The sequence below is a fragment of the Spermophilus citellus genome, assembly GCF_964194105.1.
Source record: "Spermophilus citellus genome assembly, chromosome: 13".
Classification (NCBI taxonomy): domain Eukaryota; kingdom Metazoa; phylum Chordata; class Mammalia; order Rodentia; family Sciuridae; genus Spermophilus; species Spermophilus citellus.
In genome coordinates this window covers 40,860,382-40,865,410 of record NC_138193.1, presented here as the reverse complement: position 1 = coordinate 40,865,410, position 5,029 = coordinate 40,860,382, and the positions used below count along the sequence as shown (strand labels likewise).

The 5,029-nt window shown below is 49.1% G+C and overlaps 1 gene segment (V, D, J or C); it reads right to left on the bottom strand.

The window, feature by feature from the left end:
• Window positions 1-423: 423 nt before the first annotated feature.
• On the bottom strand, window positions 424-4,207 carry LOC308632491 (immunoglobulin kappa variable 3-15-like). The segment is given in 2 exons: window positions 4,159-4,207; window positions 424-755 (listed from the first exon to the last, which is right to left on the bottom strand).
• Window positions 4,208-5,029: the final 822 nt, after the last annotated feature.

Below are 5,029 nucleotides of genomic sequence, written 5' to 3'. Positions count from 1 at the left end.
AATGACCCCATATTGTGTGTAATGAGGCTGCAGGTTCTCTCAAGGGCACCTTCAGCTTAGAATTTACCCTTAATTATGAATATAATTAATTGTGGCTATCTCCCTCCAGGACTCAGATTCCCAATAGGAGAGGAAGGTTTCAGCCATGACATCTGCTGTGTCCTCATGGCTCCATGCAGATGTGCTATGGATGGGCAGCTGCTCAATCAAAGCACACCTCATGCCCCAAGTCTGACCTTCCTCCTGGAATCCTCCAGGGATGTCACCAAGCTCCACCACCTTTCTCTGGAAGAGCAGTGCTGGGTCATTGGATACCATCTGGAGGTGTTTCTTCAGGTGGCAGGACAATCACAGTGCCTCAGAGGAGCAGCAGTCACACCCAGGACCCTGGGCTTCATGCATCATGAGGTGCCACTGCTCCCCTCAGCTGTGAGGGTTTTTGTTTGGGGATGTGTCACTGTGGTCTCCTGGCCACTCAATGCAGTAATAACTGCCAGCATAATTTGTCTCCATGTTGATGATGGTGAGGGTAAAATCTGCTCCCAAATGAGTGCCACTGAACTGTGCTGGGACTCCTGAAGCCAGGGTGGAAGTGCCATGCACCAGGAGTTTAGGAGCCTGGCCTGGTTTCTGCTGGTACCAAGAAAACTTGGAGTTCTCCTTGGGGTTGGTTGTGCAGGTGATGGTAGTTCTTTCCCCAGGAGAGACAGCCAGGAGAGCTGGGGACTGGGTGAGGGCAGTGCCTATTTTCACACCTGCAATATCATAAGACTTTTCAAGGTCAGTGTAAGGACACAATCAATTTAACCCGTGCAAAGCATTCATACTTCACTACTCAAAGGAAAAATTGGGGGTGAGGAATCCATTTCCTTTGGAGAAAGATTGTCTCAGGCACATGCTCAGTGGGTCCCCTCTGGCAATGTCCATGGGAAGGTGGCTCAGAGCACCAAGTCTCCTTCTTTTGCTCACCTGAGATGAAGAGCAGCAGAAAGCCCAGGAGCTGAGATAGGGACCTCATCTTCCCAGGAGTGCCTTCTCTCCCTCCTGCTGACCTGTCTACTCTCCTGGTGGTCCATTAATAGTACCTGTGAGAGGTGGGGGCTCTCTGGAGAGGGATATGCAAAGCAGATTCAGCTGGGGCCTAGAGAAGAGGGCCACTGAACAGACCTCTTTTACACTTCTCCTCCTCAGCTGCACACTCAGATCAACCTTGCAGGACGTCCTGACTCAGGATAACACAATGCTGTGTGAGCTGCCAGCCTGGACAGGGAGGTGACAGGATGCCCCCTCTGCCCTAGGACAGCTCCTCAGTGAGGAGGAAACTGGGGAGCCAGGGCTGGTCAGGGATGAGGCTGGAAATTCACGGACTGTTGAGGGTGCAGGGAACAAGGAATACATCTCAGAGGGTGTGTGGTGGAGTGGCCCAGTATCCTGGAACTCTGTCCTTATTTTAAGGCAGGAGTCAGGTAAGAGAGTGTGATTTTTAGTGTTATGATTTCATCATTTGGACACAGACAGAGCCACACCTTTGCTATTTTCAAGAGTTGCTCAGGGCAGTCTTGGAAAGGCCTGTACCTGACACACCAAGGCTCACCCACCTACTTCCAGAAATGTCTTCTTTCATCCTCCCAAATGATTTCCTCATCAAATAGCCTTCAGTTAGCAATTTTTGCCTTTGAAATATAAAATGCAAATTATATGAATCAAGAAATATTTTGCAGAAAAAATAACTTCACTTCTAAAGCTGTCTTTGACCTGTTCTAACTTCCCTTCTTGATACAATTAACAAAAGATCTCTGCCCTCCATCTGCCATGGGAGTAGCCTCTGGTTGCTACTCAATCCTAGAGGAATCAAAGTATTTTGGGTACTTTTAACCTCTGCCGACCTTCATGGATTTCACGCACACATGAAAATTGAGGATGGCCCTTTGAACCCCGAGATCTGGCTTAGTGACAAGCCCAAAGTATTTGGACCTGCCATGTGCTGCATCTAATTGGAAATCAGTGCATATTTCTGCACATCAGAGCTACCTGGACATAAGCTGAAGGACTTTTCAGAGGCAGATCTCACAGGGAATGGGCTCAGCTGGTTTTGTCCACAGGAAGACAAAGAAAATCCTGTGTGCTGTGTCTCTCAGTTCCACAGCTGGTTCAGAGAGGTCTTTGGACTCCAGGGATAGCCCCTGTGTTCCATGGATCAGCAGTAGAGAGGTCCCTCTTTCTCACAGGAGCCTGTTGCGGCTGCCTGCTGGGGCCGATGCTTCCCACACATGAGCTCACAAGGGGAACCTTGGATGGATACTCCTTGTCCTTAGCAGGAGGAGAGTGTCAAATAAGCCAGCTGTCAGCAATGCGGCAGTGAGGAGGGAACACAGGTCCTCCATCATTGCTGGGAATGACAGGGACAGAGAACCCCATGCAAGTGCACAGTCCTGTGAGGGCAGGAACAGCTGTCCTCAGTGGGATCCAGGTGATTCCCAGCTGGGAGAGAGAATTCTAGAAACTAGCTAATTCCACCTCTGAGTTTTATAGGCAGAATGTCCAGGGCACAGAGAGTGATTGGCTGGGCATCTATTGACCATACAAAGTCACAAAATCTTCACTACTATTTAGTATTTTTCTGGATCTCTGCAAAACTGACAGCTCCTTGTGGAAGCCCTTTATTTTGTCACTGAAGAGACCAAGCAGGTGACTCCTGGCCATTCTCTTCTTTTAGTTAATTGGACTGTGTGAGCTGATTTTATTTAGATGGGAAAGAGAAATGAGAGGTGCCTTTCCCACAGAGCTCTGTCTCCACGCCTAACCAGGAACTCCCACTAAACATTCTCTGTTTCTGTGATGGTCATGTTCTATATTTCAATTTTTAGAAATATTCAAATACATTTTAAATTTTCAAAACACCTTTTAAGTGGAAAAGTGTGTCAAGCAGGCTTCCTGTCATTCAGGGAAATGGGGTGGGGTGCAGAGGTTGAGGTCTCTGCCTCGGACATTTTGTTCCTGTGCACAGGTTGTTTGACACGAGGTATTTTCCACATGTTTATCACTGCATCAGTGCCCCAAAGAAGGATTAGTTAGTAATCCAGAAAAAGAATGAGGACACCCATTCTGTCATAACTTGGGAGCTCTGTCACTTTCTCCTGCTTGGATGGCTGTCCTAGCCACTTCCACAGTGAAACACATTCTTCAGAAACATGCAAAGTGTAAATTCAACATTTCCCAAAAGAAGAGGCTATAATGGCCTCACCCCACAGTCCTTCACCCTGGGAGCACAGCTGCTCTGTGCTGAGTGACTTGGTCCTAGAGCAGTAGGTTGTCTCTCCATAGTTGCTCCTCACTGACAGGAAACCACTCTGGAAGGAATGTTTCTCCAGGTTCCTGAACAGTGGTTCAGAAGCCCAGGAAAATCCTCCTCAGGATCAATGCTCCACTTAGGAGTTCTGTGTCATCATTAGCAAACTCTATGCTTGTCACAAAAGCTGGGCCCTTGGGGACCTCATCCCAGCTGCACATCTGCGCTTTTCTGTTGTCCAGAAGCCAAATTCCCTTGAGAAAAATTCACCATGGCACCACTGCAGAGAAGGTTGGAGGTTCTGTTACAGACACTGCCCTAGACCTTGCCAGGCTCTGAGGGGGAAGCAGCTGGCCCAAGGAGCTCAAGGGGTTTTTGTTGCAGTCTGTAGTACCATGTGGGTGGAGAGCTGTCCCACTTAAGGTAGAAGGTAGCGACATCTTCAGCCTCCACGCTGCTGATCGTGAGCAAGTAGGAGGTCCCATACCCACTGCCACTGAAGCACACTGGGACTCCAGAGGCCAGGGTGGATGTTCTATAGATCAGTAGCTGTGAAGAGGCCCCCGGCTTCTGTTAGTACCAGTGCAAGTAGCTGGTGCTTATACTGGAGCTGGCTGTGCAGGTCATGGTGATCCTCTCCCCTTGGGAAGCAACCAGTGACCCTGGAGACTGTGTGAGTACAATTTCTCCACTGGACACTATTCTCATGTGGGAGAGATGAAAAAAGAGAGAAATTAGTAGAAATAGAGATTCATGGATATCTTCATACCAGAAAAGGTGCAGAAGAAACTAAGACCAAAACCCTGATGTAGACTCCAACTAACTCATGTGGGAAGTGGACTCTGGATCTTGAGATTTCTCTTTCCTACCTTTGACACTGTGCAGCAGAAAGCTGACAATTTGAGCCTGAAAGTCCATCGTGTTGTCTGAAGTGAACACTCCTCTTCTCCCAGGGACCCCTTAAATTGGCTCACAGTTCTGTGGTCTCTGAGAGGAAACATGAAAATCAGCAGGGTGGGCAGGGCAGTGCTGGCCCATAGACCATGTGGTCCTCCCACTGTAGAAGCTGAGGTGGCCTAGAGAGAAAGACCTGAGTGTTGTCCTGAGCTCCTTTCCAGAGTCCTCCTGTGTTTCTGGGCTTCATCTGACCTTGTGAACAAGGAAGCCTTTTGTCCCTGTGCTTCTCCTGTCTGCAGCAGGTCAGTGTCCTCTGTGAGAAGAACTTGCACAGGAGGATCAAATGGACTGTCCATCAGAGTGTCCTAGGCCACACCCTGCCTCTGCTCTCCTTGCCTGTGGCTCCAAGGCCTTTCCCATCCCTCATGGCCTCCTAGATGGCTGAACTCCAGTGTGAGCTGGATCTCATATCCTCAGGGAGGAAGCCACGAAGCCAGGCAGGTATTCCAGGTACAGAGGAAAGCCCAGTGAGGAGAAGCAGGGAGCATGTCCCACCGAAAGGTACAGTCCTCTGTACAGCCCTCTGCACATCCCAGCTACAGTTTCTGTAGGGCTCCATCCTGGGCTGGTGTCACAAGGTCCCTGGGCTTGAGAAGCTGAAGGCAGCCTCAGACTAAGGAACAGTGAGTCCAAGTGATGACCATTTACCCTCAATAGGAGCCCTGTCCTGTCCTGAGGGGTTAAGCTGACATCAAGCATCCCTCTGTGACTTTGGGAGAGGAGTTTTTAAGTAAACGATGTTTTCATTATCAAAGTATGAGCGACCATGCTGAGGTCAGAAAG